This window comes from Siniperca chuatsi, linkage group LG2 (assembly GCF_020085105.1).
Source record: "Siniperca chuatsi isolate FFG_IHB_CAS linkage group LG2, ASM2008510v1, whole genome shotgun sequence".
Classification (NCBI taxonomy): domain Eukaryota; kingdom Metazoa; phylum Chordata; class Actinopteri; order Centrarchiformes; family Sinipercidae; genus Siniperca; species Siniperca chuatsi.
Genome location: NC_058043.1, coordinates 11,406,521 through 11,424,284, shown reverse-complemented (window position 1 = coordinate 11,424,284; position 17,764 = coordinate 11,406,521). Strand labels below are relative to the sequence as shown.

Genomic DNA, 17,764 nt, shown 5'->3' with positions numbered 1-17,764 from the left:
CATTCCATTATGCCAAAACCATCAGGGTGCAGTTTAAGTGAAGCCACCCATCTACAGTATTTCTCTCTATCTTTTAGAGTTTCCACACCTCTGTAGGCTGACAGACAAACATCTTTGTGACATCCAAATGTAAGTACAGGTATCAGAGAGGATATGGTCTGTCAAATGAGCGAAGTCAAACCAAATTGCTTCTCTTGTCTCTCTTTCTAATGGTGGCTCCGGTGATCGCAATGCTACTCTCTCTCTCTCTCTCTCTCTCTCTCTCTCTCTCTCTCTCTCTCTCTCTTCATTTGTAGGTTCCCTCCATCGCCACCAGGGGCTTTCCACACCGCGCCATACAGAAAGCGGCTTGGCCGTCTCTGTCTCTGCGCTTCTCGGAACGGAGATTCCAGACGCGCAGCGCGGTGGCAGACAGGGCGCACAGAGCGTCTGTCCCTCAGATTTTCATCACACAGGAGATCGTATACTTTTTATTCCGGGAGAAGCGGCAAGTTGTATATCCGTCACCGCATCCCTCCGCAACTTGTCGAGGCAAATACATCTTTTCCGTCACACGATAACAAAGGTAGGACTTTTGGGGTGTTTTAATTCAATGGGAAAGTTCACAGTGCCGTGGCTTGGTCTTGTAAAATACAACTCCACTGGACTTGTAGCCTATAATGAATTTCGACATTGCATTGTAGGAGTTTTGTGTGTAATGCAGTAGAGGGAGACGATTTTTGTGTGCTTGTATTTGTGTCCTTGCGCGTGAAGAGGCAGAATGGTGGCTTTTGCTTTTTAGTGAACCTTTTTCATCTTTACTTCAAGGCTGAACATCACCACCTAACTTGTTGCCACTCGTAACACAATTAACGGCGGGTTAGTGCAGTCTGTAATGAGCGCTGCGCAGGAGACCAGTCGTGAATCCGATCATTAAATTATTTAGACGGTAAACGCACTAATTGTAACGATTTTCAGGTTACAGTGAAGTAGGAAATGGTGTCCGACGGGTTACACAAGCTGTGATATGACTGTATATTGATAATTACGTCGCATAAATTTACTGTCGCAAAATTTTTGTGAAATCTCCACAGTAAAATTAGGCAGCAGTAGTAGTGTGCGCATGCATTCCGTGTGGCATGACTGTAGAAATTTGAATACTCCAGCCTTAAGAATTTGCAGCTACCTGTAATCAAGAGTATAAATATGTGTAAATATTCAGGCCAGCCTAAATTTACCAACAGCACTGCCGGCTTTCATAAATGAAATTACAGGGGTGGAAAATGACTGCACGCACCTCCTGCACAGTGGGATGCGTTTCCGAGGACTGCAGCCACTTGATGCGCCAACAGGATGCATTTGGGGAAGTTGGATGTGTGCCACTGTGCACTAAAGCATGCTGTTGAATGACTAGATGCAGACTTACAAGCATACTACCCTCAAAACAGTTTTATCAGGAAACAATACATTGAATTCGCGGCTTTGCGATATTCCTTCACAGATGCAGTTGTTGTAGATTAAAAAGTCTCGTTACAGAGAATAAATGATGCAAATAACGGTCGATCCTTTCTCTTTTTTAATTATGTTTATCCCTGCTGTAAACATATTCACATTACCATCAATTACTTTAGGTTTACTCATATGTATCTACTATTTTTAATCTTCACACGGATCTAATGGATATCCACAGATCAAATTGTTTAACACATTTCGCTGGACAAGATCCAAATTTTGTGCAACATGCTTTTTTCAGCAGTTACTGTGTCTTTGAATTCAGCTTCTTTCCTTCTCAGTTCACAACCTTCCATTGGAGTTTGTTACCTACTCTTTCTTTTAAGTGAATTTATGTAATGCTCAAATTATTTGTGAACATGCCATTTAGATTTACTTTAATATCAGCTGACATTCCTGTAACTCACAGCCACTGATGAGACAGACAAATAATATCTAAGATGTCATTGCAGAAAACGCTTTTTTGTGCTGTGATTTAGTTTTCTGCAATCTCAAAGCCATACACAAATCACAACACAAGATTGATCTAATTCCTTCCATCCCTACTTAATATTTGTTTTGTAGGGAGGCAGACCCTTCATCTCTGTGGTATCCGGATAAAGTACAACCTATTCCCAACAGTAGGACTTGTGTGTGTGTGCTTCATATTGCAGAATATGATTTGTGACCGTGGGGTTACAGTACACTTTAAGCTTGGATATTACTGAGTGACCTTGAAAGGTTGGAAATGCTCAAGTTTACTCCTTTAGGGTATCTGCGTTCTAGACTGTGTGTATCGGCCTGTACATGCACATGTGTGTGTGTGCATGGGGAACTGTGTGTGTTCAGTTTTTCATTTATCCTGAGCTAATTGGTGTTTGGGAAAGTGAGAGAAACACCTCTAGTCCCAAAAGCCAATCAATGACATTAATTTTGCAATTAGATGCTGATCTGTACAGAAATCTGTCAAAGAGTCAGGACCTCTGGGTGAGGACCACGACCTTTATTGATACTGTGTTTGGAAAATAGATTTTTGCAGGTTACAGTATAGGATGAAAAATGGTTGGTGTAGAGATCAGCAAAACTTAACGCAGATTTAAGGCAGAATTCATGCTTTAAAGTTCTCTATAACATTAAGTCTCATCAAGAATTTATCATTCTTATCTTTATTTTTATTCTTATTCTCATAAACAATGTAATCAGTGTAATGAAATGATAACTTTGGCCAATTTATTTACAGTATATATTGTTTTATTGTTTTGTTTTTTTACATTAATCAGAGTGCTTTCTAGATTCCTGCCATACTGTAATAACATTTCCAAATTTCTGCAATTGCCTGTAACATTGTGCAAATTCCTGTGTGGTCTTTTACTGTAATTTCTTCTTAAACTACTTAACCCAACTTACCTACAGCCACAGTAGGCATTATGGTTATTGTTACAAGACTCTATAAACATTTTTTAAGAACAGCTGATTGACAGATATGCATGGACACACATCTTTTAGCTGGTAGGTGATACAGAGTATATAACCTTTTCTCTGCAAGAAAAAAAAGGAAAAGGAATAAATTCACCACCTTACTGTCCATTACAGATGCGTATCTGCTTTGCATCCTGGACTCCTCATTTATTCAGCCGGTGGTCTAACCAGCGTGTACATTACAAGGGCCATGTAGCAGTAACCCAGATGGCAGAATGGGCTGATTGTGATTTATGTACCAAAAGTGAATGCATTACCGTGAGCTTCTGGAGTCAGTGCCAATTCCAGGCAGGCATTTTCACGCATTTTTCAACACACACACACAGACCCACATAATTCATAGATCAACAAAAATAGAAGCTTACTTACATACAAGACTTTGTCAATACTGACGTGTGCATACAGCAAAAGTTCTATATCTTACTCTGTCTCTCTTTTCTTCCCTCTCTCTCTTTCTCTCTCTCTCTTTCTCTCTCTTACACACACACACACACACATACACAGCCCTCCTGAAAAATCGTTTAGATGAAGCAGTCCACCGTTGTGAGACATTGATTACCGTTTACCAAGCTGGAGCATAAATGTAGTGTGTAAAGGAGAGATGGCTTGGATAGACATAGGGAGAGAGAGAGAAAGAGGAGGAGAGAGGGAAGAAAAAAGAGAAAAGGAGAGAGGGAGAGAGGGAGAGAGAGAGGCTGATTGATGACAGTGCTGTGGCAGTAAAGATGACAGATACAGGGGTAAACCAGGGGATCTTTATGGCTAACAGAAAAGGCCAACTAATTGATCTGGACCTGTGGTTAGGTGCCTGGTTCAATCTCAGCAAGCTTAGTATACTCTCTCTCTCTCTCTCTCTCTCTCTCTCTCTCTCTCTCTCTCTCTCTCTCTCTCTCTCAAACATACACACACACTTCCCCACACACATTTTCACAGTCACACCCCTCACCGCTCACACCTGCTATCATGTCACCGGTCAGGGACGGTCAGCCCTTAGTCACTTCATTACCCCCCCGGGCAGGGACTGCATCAAGCGTATTAACTCTTGAGCCCTGTGATGGAATCGCCAGGTAGGAGGAGGTAGAGAGCTGAGGGCTGTGGACAGGCTCCATGGTTGATTTTCCAGTCCTGTTTGCACCTGATTTTTTAAGGAGAGGGTTACAGGCAACACTTTGATCTAACCATTTTACAGTACTGTGGCTTTACTGAGGAAACCCAGCTAGTTTTTTGATGCTTTTACTTATGATGAAACAGGCTACTAATACAGGTTTTTTGTCATTGTTGCAGTAGTGTTAGAGGTTAAATTGCTGTGAGACTGTGTTGGAGCAGGCCAGCTAGAACTCTTTCCTTGGGTCTACTATGCTGTTCAAATCATCATCACCATGCTGTATCACCAGTCATTCAAATTAAAAAAGAATATACATTATCGAAAATAAGCTTATGTATGCTTTCTTGCTGAGAGAGGATTGATACCACTCTCAAGTGTGTACGCTAAATATAAAGCTACAGCCAGCGGGCGAGAAGCTTAGCTTAGCGTAAAGACTGGAAGCAGGGGAAAACAGGTAGCTCTTTATTCTAACCTAAGCTAATTGCCTGCTGGCTCTAGCTTCATATTTAGTGTACACACATGAGAGTGGTATCAATATTCCCATATAACTCTCTGTAAAAGGCAAAAAATTCCCAAAATATCAAACTGTTCCTTTAAGCATAAAGATCTTATTCTTAATTCTCTAAATTTAATTTAATATTTCAAATATTTTTAAACATTTATAAAAACATCAACCAATTTGGTGTTTTTGGTCATTTAATATGGTATATCTAAAATCAGCTACAGGAAGTCACTGACAAATTCTGTTCTTTTTCAGTCCATTTAGTCAGCTCAAACATAACCATGTCGACACTAAATTCCCAGCATAGTTTTTATGTTCATGTGGTGTATCAGATTGGTGCTTTGATGATTTTATAGTTACATTTGAAAGCAGCTTAACGGTTTTCTCTTAATGATACTAATTTTTCAAAACAAGAAAATGGGAGGACATTGCACTGGTTGGATTCACATTGTTAAAGATTACAAGTATAATACTGTAATTCCCAACCCAACCAAAACAACAAAGAACTCAGCAACAAGAGGAGAAAAAGGACACTAACAAGATTCAGGCAGCTGCTGAGTCCATCTGTGCTTATGATGCAGTAAAATCTGTTGATATGGGATCAGTCTCTTCAGCCATTTGAAGCCAAAGGAGCACTATTGAATGGAGAGTTCAAACACAATGTGAATACATGCTTTCATATGTGCAGCAAATGAAATCATCAAAAGATCTTTGGGCAGTGAATTGAAGAAGGGTCTTTTAGGCAGACTAATGCAATTGCTGAGATATGCGAATGTTTTTTGTATCATAACTATAAGCACTGCACTAAAAGGAATATATATATATAGATTAAAAATAATAACAGCATCTCTTAACAGCATCAAAAGCATCATGATTTTACTTGCAGTCATTCTTAGCATGGTAGTTGAACATGCTTATGTCAGTGATTGAAGATCAGAGGACGCAGATAGATACATTGTGTGAATTTTCATGGTGTTTTAAAATCATGATCTGATCTTATTTTATTTTAATTTTTTTTACTAGACCCGTGTATACAGCTGAAAATAACAAGATCTGCTTTGGGACACAATGATAAGCCATTCTGAAAACAATGCTGAACATATTACACTTGTGTACACTTGATGTACAGTACACCGTTCATGGTTGAAGAAAGGTATTTCATGTTAAGTTTGTTCCTCTGTCTTTCTACCTAATGTGCATGATTTCCTGGAGGCAGCATTCCATCTCTGGTTATAGGATCCAGGTAGTCAATCTGCCCTCTGTAGCTGGTCTGCCGGTCTAGGTTTGTGCATCTTGCACTGGAGTGGGATGAACAACTGCTTTGTAAACAGGCAGTTCTTCACCTGGATGTCACGGTTCACAAAGACTCCTCCTTGGAGTCTGGCATAACCCCACTGGCAGAGCTTATGCGGTGGTTTATTTCTGCGTCAGTGTCGGCTTTGGAGGGATGAAGGCTGCCAAGGTAGGGAAAGTCATCCACATTTTTTAGGCTGAAATATATGTGTGTATTGAGACACACAAACGCAGTTGTTCACCACACACATACATGCTCATGCACACACACACACACACACACACACACACACACACACACACACACACACACTTGAGCATAGACATAAGGGGATTTTTTGTATGCAAGAGATTAAAATGAACAAAGGATTAGAGGTGATGTGAAGAAGAATAAGTTATTATCATATTGTTTTCTTTGCTCTTCTCGGATTTATGCATGCAACCCAGTGTGAGAGGAGGCGTTGGGGTCATTTTAATAGGTAAACAGTCTACACTCAATAGTAGTTAATTTTTTTTCTCTGCTCGGCAAGTGTAATGCCACTAAATATGAGTTTCATTCAGTTTGACAGGGGAGGCTCATGTTTTTTCAGCTCTTGTCTCATCTATGATTATCTACTGGCAGTATAAGGTGACATTTCTGCAGACTGACGATGCTCATTGACAACAAGTGTCCCTGAAATGAGATTTATAATGGGCTGTCAGTTTCAAAGACTTACAGAGTGACTCAGGTACAGCCACACAAGAAAGACCTCTTTCTATGTAGTTTAGTTGGCCTGTAAACTAGACCATGAAACACTTATTACTAAAATAAGCCTAATTAATGAGTTTAATTGGTTCAGTAAGTTAAAAGCTAAATTGTTTTCAGAAGATAAAGTGGCAGACATGAATGCTAGATCGTTTACCTCTGTGACTGAAAATATGCCAATATTTTATGAATAGTGAGAATAGTATTTTCTCTTGTTTTAAAACAGTGTTTGTATCTGAATGTTTCCTATTTGAGCAGTTAATTTAAATTAATCTAGCATACACAAAAGTGCAGTATTGTGGCTCAGTAGTTAGAGCTGGTGCTCAGAGAAACAGAAATCCACACGCCTGGGTTTCCTCCAGCTGCTCCAGTTACCTGCCAGCTCAGATTCATGCGTGTTAGGTTGATTGGAGACTACAGATTGTCCATAGATGTGAATGTGAGTGCATTCAAGTGTCTATCTATTGTCAGTCCATCTGTGAACTGGCAACTTGTCAAGGGCATTTTCCAGCCTTCTGTACAATCTATGCTGGGACAGGCTCCAGCACCTTGTGACCCTGAGTAGGAATAAGCGAATAAGACAATGGATGAATGAGCAAACATCAATACAGAATTTGTATATTTGTCAAAATTACACTCCAAAGCTTTTCATTCAGTGTCTGCTAATTCAGACTAGCAACAGACAGTTGGCTCCTGTGAGTCGCTAATACAAGCTTTGGCTAGTTATCCTTGTCTTTGTCTTCCTCTCTCTCTCTCTCTCTTTCTCTCTCTCTCTCTCTCTCTTTTTCATATTCACATCTCTCTCTGACATTTTAATCTTGTGGCTGATGAATAGTTCCAGTATAATGATGTTTGGTGTGTAACATGATGCTTTGAAAATGGGAGATGATGAATTCTATTGGTAACATTATAATATGTATTTGCATAATGTAAAGCTCATAGAGTTACAGTTTTATACTAACTCTTGCACAGTTTTTTTTTGTGTGTTTGTTTTTTCTCTTACTTTTTGTGTTTATGCTTTTGTGTTTTTTGTGTTTATGTTTTTTTTACGTTTATGTTTTTTGTGTGTTTATGATTTTGTTTTTTTGTGTTTATGTTTTTTTTTGTTACCACTGTTATGTTCTTGCTAGTTTGTTTGCTGGCTCTCTGAAATTGCCTGACTGGGTGTCGGTATAAGAAACATTAAGTGTAGAATTAAAATATTTGCATTTTTTTGTAATTACACTGAGAGGTCTGTTTTTGTTGTAAAAAGAGGGGAAATATTAATATAATACAGCAAACATTTTATTTGCTTTATAGAATGCAATAATATCTCTTTTACACTTTCTGCTTTACAGCTTTGAAAAAGGATAGATGATGAGTAGTACTGGTAACATTATAATATGTATTTGCATAATGTAGAACTCACTTAAAATATTATACTAACTATTGCACTGTTATAATCTATAACAGTTGCAATGTATTTGGATTGACAGAGAACAGCAGGTGTGTGGTAAGTGGCAGCTTTAAGAAATGTGTCTGCAGTCTGCATGGATATCACTTCCTCTGGGCAAAGCAGTAACTCTTATTACAGCCCTTTTAGGGACTCCTTAGGAGTAGAACTAAGTTGTTTTCCAATGTGATGCAGTTGGCACCTTGCAGAGGCATAATGGAAAAGACATCCTTAAATAATTGTGGTTAAAGTAATACTGAGGCGTTGGAGTAAATCTCTGTCAGGCATGAGAAAATGAGCCCCTTATAAAGTATGATGTGATGCAAAAATTACAAGTTTGTTTGTGCAGTGAAAATTTTCCTCTGTGGGAAAGGGGTAGATGATTGAATAGTTTAAGTATGAGTGCATGGTATGGTTTTATAAAATACTCCTTAATGCTCTTTCCTCTTACTGCCACCCACTACCACACATACACAAACACCAAAAAGGATTTGAAAAAAAAGACGTTTTCATGCGTTTGCTGAATTATGCATTGAGAACACACTCTTGGGGATGGTTGCACAGTCTTACTAATGGTATTAACCTTTGCTGGGTAAAGCATGCTTACACACATTGGTGCAAAAAAAACAAACAAACCCAGATACACACACAGCACACAGATAAGTGCATGAGCATGCATGTACATACACACAGATACATCATACACATTTAGAGTATTTTGAACCTTCAGCCTCTGTGCTGAAAGGTTCCTCCCTTGTGAAAACATTTCCTACTTGGGTAAAAATTTTGGAACTTTAGCATGCAGTAGCAAACCAATTTGAACTCTGAACTAACTTTGCTTCAAATAAATACTATTTACTGCCTTTAGAAGATGAAATCTCCATGGTCATCAATATGACCTAATTTAAAAAAAAATGAGTGATGATTTATAGACCCCTTTACCCTGCAGCAGCCTTTCAGGCTTCTCTGTGGAACCAACATGCACTGAGGTCAGTCTGCTTGAGTAATCACCTTGCATCACAGATTATGGTCAGGAATCCATCAATTGAGCTGTCTGTGCTGGACAACAAAGCCTTCAGCTCAACATCCCAGACGAATACCTGATAATGCTGAGTTATAGCTCATTTCCTTTGAATAGGAAAAGCATAATCTCCACAATACCTCATAATGGAACAGAATTCAATAATATCCACCAGACATGTACCCAAGAGGGTAGGGGAAAAGCTTTATTGTTAAGAAGTCATGAAAATTTGACATAATCCTCGTGGCTCTCTTGGACAATGAGAAACTTGCATAAAATTCAAATATCACTTATTCAATGGTATCTCAGTGCTCTAATTGTGCTGTGAATGTTTGGTGTCTCGAGTGACTGTTAAAATCAATGCTACATGAGCTGGCTGAAATGTCACCAATATTAAATTAAATGAATGGAAATTGATGTGTAATGTGGAACATTATGACAGTTTATGCATTCAGGCCCCTGTAATTGGATATGTTGTGTACACTGGTTTTGCCTTTTCTTCAGTCAAGGGCTTTAAGATAAAATGCTCAACTCCTACATTTGGAAATTGTGTCCATAGTTACCTGTTCTATAACAACAACCACAGCACAGATCTCTTTTGTGTTGTCTACTATCTGTCTGTCTCTGTATTCTTTGTCTCTTTCTTGTGCATCGATATCTTTCTGTCTCCTCTATGACTGGAGTCATAATTATTTTTCAATTCTTCCTCTTTTTGCTCTGTCTGTATCTGTGGTTCACAGTGGCTCAGTGGTTAGAATTGCAGCCTTACATCAAGTGTGATTCTCTGTGGAGCTTACATGTTCTCTCAATGTGTGCGTGTGTTTCATTCAGGTTAGATGAAGGAAACAGTAAATTTCCCTGTAAATATGCATGTGTTCTCTGTCTTCATCTGGTAGCCCAATGCATGCTGGGATAGTCTCCAGCCTCACAAATCCTGAACAGTATAACCTGTTTAGAAAATGGATGGATGGAGGTTGTTTCTGTTTCTCTCTCTTGGTTCTTTTGGTCTCTTGCAACAAACTGCAACATTTCCAACAGCCTCAGCTCTGCTGAGCCCAAAGCCATCATTTGTCTGCTTAATGACCACTGAGGTGCCATGTTGAGTCATAGTGATGACATATTAAGGTTTATTCCACTGTCCAATTTAAGCCCTGGTGAAAGAACATGGCCCATGATTTCTTCTTTCATTTAACCACTGCATGTTTTCCCTTTCCTTCCAACTTTCATAACTAAAAATGTAAAGGTCTTACCAGCTTTGTGTGTGTATTTGCAGCCATGCACTCTGGAACAAATAAATAAGCTCTTCACAAACAAAATATAACCAAGAAATTTCAATAGCAAGATCAGCATTTTAAGATAATTTTTTAAGATAATTTGATACATTGCAGTAAATTTGGTATGCATGTTGAAGATACTTTAGGCTGTGACCACACTGACTGATTAGTGCATTTAAACTAACCTACAATTTGGGAATCATAATGTAGCCAAGTTAACTAGTACCACTGTCTTGTCGATTGGATTCATATTTGTTATGTTTCTTACGGTACCATCATCATTAACGTTTAGACGAATTATCAAACCATCATGTTATGACTCCATGTCATAAGTCACACATGCTTATAATGTAACTAGTTAATATTAGCCAAATGTACGCAGTTAAAAAAAATCTGTGAACAAATTGCAAAAGGTTTGACCCATCAGTAGTTCATGTAGGAAGAGCAGAATATTACTAACTAAATATAATAACTAAAATAATGACAAGCTGGCTTTCAGATGTGAATTCTGAACATTTAAAGCATTTTTATTGTCACCATTTGATCAAATGGGGTTGTATGTTGTAAGTTATCTCTGTCAAAAAATGTACCTATTCTCTTTATCAGGTACAGTATCATCTCACAGGAAATGCAAAACATGTGATCAGATTAAAAAAATAGCACTTACTAAAAGGCACTCAGGTATTCATGTTCATAAAATGGCATTAGTGGTAATGATATTTATCTCTTCAACTAATTTTATAGAAGTCTACAATGTTCTGTTTAAGTGGTCTACAACAAGGTTTATGGAGATGTGAATCACAATAAGCAACCCGTTACAGTCCATTTAAACAGACAATATGTTGCTTTGTTCTGTTTGTTCTGCTGCTATAATGTTGGATTAAATCATTAAGATATATAGTACACAATAAACTGATATAATCCTACCCTATTCACCATTCTTGTTTCCCAGCCTCATACATCTGACTGTATGCAACAGTATGATGCACAGTTCAGCTGTCAAGATTGTATTAGTTATTTCATTATGAAAGCCATCTTGTCTAATTCACATTAAAGTTACATATTTGACTATTTATAAAGGACAGAAATACTTGTGTAAATAAATAACTGAGTTTAACTGGAGTGGTTTTACCAGGTAGAAAAGAAGGAATGAGGGCAATATTTAGATGAAGTAAAAGAAGGCGTTAAAGGTGGGGTATGCAAATTATGGAGAAATCCAAGACAAGACGGTTTCCCAGAGCCAGAAAACCAGCTACAGACAGCGATACTCACAACTCTCCTGCTACTATAGCTAACATCACAACAACAGCATATCTTGGCAAGCTAGAAAGTAAGCTGAATGTCCGTGGGCAAATAATTTAACGTTACCTGACACACAAATCATGGCAGGAATGGTTGGAATAGTGTTGTGTGGCTAAGTCTGAGCAACTTTGTTTATTTCCCATTTACAGAGCCAGGGCTGTGTACAAACACAATATGTGATTTTTTTTTCAGTGCACACACAGAACGGACAGCTAGCGGAGGTGTGAGGAGATATTCGCTGAATTTGAAAAAAAGACGTGTATTGGATTAGAATCGTATATCCCACCTTTAAACAGGGAAATGGTTTAACTAATTTATCTATTAAACAAACTGGTTTGTTTATAGAAAAAATAAAGAAGGAAGAGAGGCAATGAAAGAAAAGGAAAAGGGGGTAACTTGGAGAAATGGAGAGAAAGAATGTGTGTTTTTTGTGTGGGTTTGTTAGACTGTTTAATATATTCCTAATCTCCACATTAATGCCTGCTTTGGGACTTTCTTCAGTATTAGAAAAAGTATGCTGAGAACCCAATTTTCAATTGAAAGAACAGTTCAAATTTTAATGTAGATAAAACGCTGGAAAAGTTCAAACACCAACACTAGCTACTCAGGGGAGTCATACACAGGAGCAATTGCTTTTTTACTTTCTTGTACTTTGTCTTACCTTACCTTGTCTAAAAATGGTCTTCTTCTTACAAACGTGCAAATACAAAAAAAATTGTATAATTAAGGACAGCCGAAAAGCACAAGCATGGGAGGAAACATGTTTAAAACAATGATCCAAACCATGATTAACATGATAAAGAATATATTGTGTGTTTTTGTCATCATAATAATAAACAAATGAGGGTTGATGTTAGGTAATCAGGGTTGCTAACTTTGCAGGTTGACTACTCATGTGCAACTATAAACCTGAAAAATCTACATGAAAAACTAAATCTTAAAGACATGAAGGTCACAGTTACTCAATCTGCGCATCAGTACCTCTACTCTTAAAAGCTATAAAAACGAACCAGAAAGGAGGAAAAGATGTAGACCACAATATAAGTATCAGATTGGAACATGTACTGCATGACACCCTCAAGAGTACGTTCCTTCTCAGATTTGCAATCCTACAAAAACCTTAAATCTCTCAGAGGTTCATCCAACAAAGTTAGTAAGGTTACAAAGCAGATCTGCCAAGACGGTTTAAAAAGTTCCCTCTCCAGTGAGCTGAGGCACTTTTCACAGAGTAGTGTTGACTAGACTCTAAAACATAGATAAGTTGTGCTTTTAGATGAAGATTCATGGCAGTCTGATTTGAAATATCTTTGAACAGTTGCAGTGGTTGTGTCATTTTGAGTAGGAATGTACTCCCTGACTGGGTACAACACAGCCTCAGTAGTCTTTAGTACTCCATATACAGTACATGGTACTTCAGCTGTATTTCTATAAAGTGATTTGAAAACACCAGTTATCTGAAAAGCTCTGGAGTTAATACATTAAAGGAGTGTGTGTGTGTCATACTCTTGAATTAGAGAAGTGAGTGACTGACACAATCTTACCACAGTGGTGCCTGTGACCATACAGTAGCAGTTAAAGCTTAATTGTAGAACAGCAGTGCAATTTTGTGCACAGTGCATGTATTTATATTGCAACATGAGTGCTCATTTAACAAAATTGTGAAAGACCAGGCTCAAATCTGAATGAGCAAGTGCGTATGCCTCTGACAGCACCAGTGATTATGACTGTACCAGCTTAATTCACTGAACATCCACAAGCAATTACAAGCCTCAGTGGGTTATGTAGTGTGTTTGGGCGTTTTTATGTATTGTTTACACATTGCTGAATTTGCTGTACTCACATTATCTGTCTCAGAGATTTATGATATGAAGATGTCACATCTGTTTTTAATGGTGCACAGCTGCATGCACACATATCAGTAATCCGGGGGCACACTGGGATTTGTACTGATAATACATATCTTTGCAAAGATTAAACCACTGTGCATGTGTCAGTGTGTGTTGTATGTGTATGTTCGCGTGCGCACTAGAGTTACTACAGTTCTGGGCCTGTGTCTCCTCTTTGTTTCTGCAGCATAATGGTTTTTATAAGATAATACCCAAGAGACATAACAATACTTCTGACCTAGGGGATTGTGAAGCCGTCCCAGTTTGCAGCACCGCTTTGGCTCCAAGCTTCAGCTATGATTGGAAAACCAGTGAAACCTGGATTTACCGGCAAATGATATTAATCGCTGCCGTGGTCCTCTTTACTTTATCGTCTCTTTTCTTTTCAATCACTTTGCCCTCAGTTTCTAAGCTATTTTGTCTGTACCTTCTAATTCACTCCTACAATGACACTTGGTGTCAAAATGGGTTCATCCTCTGCAATGTTTTTCTTTATCGCAGCAGGAAAGAGAGACCTTGGCGGGATTCAGTAGTATACTAGCAGTAGCCAATTTACTAGTATCAAACAACTGATAGGCTTATAGCTTTTTTCTGTTCTAAAATGAAAAAAGGCCCAAAATATTACAATACAAAAACACAGTCATTTCAAATTTTAACTTGGATATAGATATCTTATTCTTCTTAAAAAAAAAAAAAAAAAAAAAAAAAGGTACTGAAATACTTAAATTTCACCATCATGTGGAGTTGTATCAATCTTGATGTACTAGTTTTTGGAAAACATCCCACCCAGTATTGACAGAGAAATAGCCATGTTTCTGTTTAAAGTTAAGTTATGTTTGTTCTCAACTGTTACATTATCTAAACTTACTACACACACCCAGCTATCACAGCAACCTTGGCTTTGTGTGGCAAATGTTTTAGTAAGCTACTATTTGTGTCAAAAATGTGCAGACTACAGCAAACATTTATGTTTGTATGAAATGTACAAACATAATAGCCTATTGCAATGTATTGCTGAATAATTTTTTTTAAACTTTGTGCAGTTAGAAAGGGTCTGTCAAACTGCTCTTCTAACTTGCTACAATTGACAGCTAATATTAGGCTAGCTAGCTTTGCAACATTTACCTCTGAAAAATGCTTTAATCTTAGAGAGACACAGAATAGGCTTACAGTCTCAAGCTCAAACTTTCAAGCCCCACGTTTTCACACAGCTTCACTCCTGAGCTTTCATGTCAGCAAGCCAGCCGGGACTTGCAAGCAGTCAGCCAATAGCTAGACAGCAGTTGGCCACAGCCATCAACCAGCTGTTAGTGTTGCTGAGTCAAAGAAAAATCAATGAAGGCAACCAGTGCCAACAGGAATAAGAGAGCACTGTACTGAGTCAGTTCTTCTCTAACCTAATGCTGTTTGTTTATGATTAGTGTAAAGTGTTTTCCATGTTCGTATGGTTGACGAAACTAGCTACCAAAACATTAAGCTAGCTGCTAATTTGGAGGATGTTTGCTTTATTCTATTTCCAATCTGCCAAGAGCAGGTATTGTTTATCTGTTGTAGACTAAGTTAGCCCTTAATATATTCCCAAATTTGATCATAGTTGTTTTTGTCCATACAGTATGCTCTGGTAGGTCACTCTCAGCTATGTTAGATTCCACTGCTAGCGAGCTAACAAGATGGCAGAATGATGCAAAGATATCTATTTTGAGGTAGGGCTACAAAATTTTTTAAAAGTATAAGCTGAACTTGAAGCCAGATATTTTTTGTGCGCTACAGTATCTCATCCACCAGACGACAGAAAGTGGGAGCGTTATCAAGCTCTGGAGACAAAGACACAGTGGGAAATTGAATGTCCTTTTTTTACATGTTGTTTCCACATCACAATGAAACAATTCAGGTTGAAAATTGGCAAAGTGGTCCTTTAATTGGCTATGTCATTTACAACTGATGAGTGCTGTTGAACTGTGTTGTGCTACACCATTGATTAACAGCGCTAGTGTATTCGGTGGGGAGAAATATAAAACAGAAGTAAACAATCATTTTGCCTGCAGGTTTGAAGTGACAGTTTGAAGTGACAGTTTGAAGCCATTAGGTTTGCTCTTCTCTTTTGAAGCCTATTTCAGCCTTTTGTCTGGCCTGTGGTGCAATTTGTTCATTGGTTTTCATAAAGACAGTTTTACCTTAAACAGTATGTGCCATTTGATTGTTGAAGTTTTTCTTGCAGCACCGGAAGTCAGTGTTTCACTCAACATGTACAGTTTGCCACTGTGATGAAGTTGAAGCAATGACAGACTGATGAAAATACTGAACCAGAATCCTTTGCTATCTTTGTATTCATTATTTGCTAAAATGTTTTATTTGAATTAAGCAATGTTTGACTTTCCACTACACAATTACATCACACTGTTTACAGCAAAGAAAATGACCATTTTGCCATCAGAATCACTTTAATTACTTTATCACTTGCAAGTATAAGTAAAGACTCGTCATTTATAACAAATGAATGTTAAATATAACAGTGAAACTCATCTCAAACAACTAGAGGTATAAATGATTATTTTGACAGTGGCGTGTATCAGGCTCTCCTGCTGATTGCTTTGGTATGGGAGACGTTGCACTCTAGAAGATATTGAAATAGATAGCATCATTCTTTTTTGTGAGGGATGCACTGTTTATTAGAGATCTATCAAGTGAGATGGGGTATTGCACTGTAACTCGACAGTATTTATTGCCCTCGCTCGATGCCTCTGGAAGGCCTGTAATAGAACTGATAAACAGGACAATTATGCTCAGAGCTCCTTTAGCTTGTATTGATAAGGACATTTGGCACTAAAACATAAACTGTCTGGCCTTCCATTTCTCGTGACAGGTTATAGTTTAGCATGCCCCACAATCTTACAGCAGCTAATTTTACACCTAGCCAGTCACTTTCTCAGGCAGTCAATTTGCTTATCCAGCCAATTAGGACATTGAAGAGGCAGGAAAAGAATGGTGAGATTACCAACTTGCACTTCAGTCTGGTCTATTCGCTGTCCAGTCTGCTTTTTATCTATGTGTATCGAATTTTGTCAACCATTCAGCCATACAGCCTTTCCCTTATCCACCTATCCAACAATCTACCTCCACTAGTGGCTCAGTTGCCAACATTGTCATCTCACAGTTTTGTTTTGATTTGAGTCAATCGTTTCAAGTTTACAAAGTCTGTAGCCAGATTAATTTTGCTTCAGAAGTCTCGTGACTGAAAAACCTGCTCCCCCTTTTCCAATCCAGACATACTGTGTGTCACATGTGTTTCAGTCCAGCATTCAACAATAACTGAGAGATGGAAAACAAACAATAAAAGTGACATTTTCAACCTGTCTGTCACAATTTTACATGTAATTTTGATGCTGAAACCACTATAATATCTATAAAGCATTTATTAGCAAAACTCAGAACTCAAAACTTGCTAGTTATAAATGGTTGTTATAACTAGCAAATCTTGTTTAGTGTTTATAAAAGCAGGGCTAACACATGTCTTTGCTGAATCTCCATCTAGGCTCCCAAACTTCTTGCTCATCTGATCATGATTGGACAAAGCACATGACTGTCAAACTATGCTGTTTCCCATCTGTAAATTGTATCTGTAAATCTAGAAATTGTAATTTGTAATAGAAAAAATGGTTTTGAGACCCAGTTCCTTTTATGTTGTGCTAGCATGTTTACGCCATGTATGTGTAGTTTTACTTGTCATCTCATGTTGATAGCTCCTCTTCTGTGTGCACTGTACCAGCTTTAAAATGCTAATTATGGTTGGGAAATATGAGATGCCTTTCAATGAAATGTTTTGTGCCAGGCCTTTGGCCTAACAAAAACCCCCCATGCTTTTTATTTCAACACTCATTTGAATTAGAAATGATACTCTTGAATCAACTGAATTCAAAATTGTATTGGCCACCTACTCTCACTTACACAGACTTCAAAGAGCATATTTGTCTGAATGGTTCCCAAGCTCAAAAGTCTCAAGTGAAACAGCATAATTCTTGCCTATTATCCCCCATACTCTTCCATTGCACTGTTACTGATGGGTATGTGATTTGACAGACAGGTTCAAGCTGTATGAGTCTTTGCCCTCCTACCTGCATACTTATGGGGGATTATGTGGCATTGCAAGCTTTATATAAAGTCTCAGTAATGGATTCTCAATTCTGTATGTATGTTTGTGTGTGTTTGTTTGTGTGTGTGCTTGTGAGAATGTTTGATGCGAAAACAATGAAACCCT

General features: G+C 38.1%; 1 protein-coding gene across 2 annotated transcripts in view; it reads left to right on the top strand.

The window, feature by feature from the left end:
* Window positions 1–334: 334 nt before the first annotated feature.
* Window positions 335–17,764, top strand: part of LOC122864017 (cadherin-22-like) — a 164,341-nt gene continuing 146,911 nt past the window's right edge. For both annotated transcript variants that reach the window (XM_044171013.1, XM_044171021.1), the window contains exon 1: window positions 335–565. The gene's annotated coding sequence lies outside the window, so the exon portion shown is untranslated. The remainder of the gene's footprint in view (window positions 566–17,764) is intronic.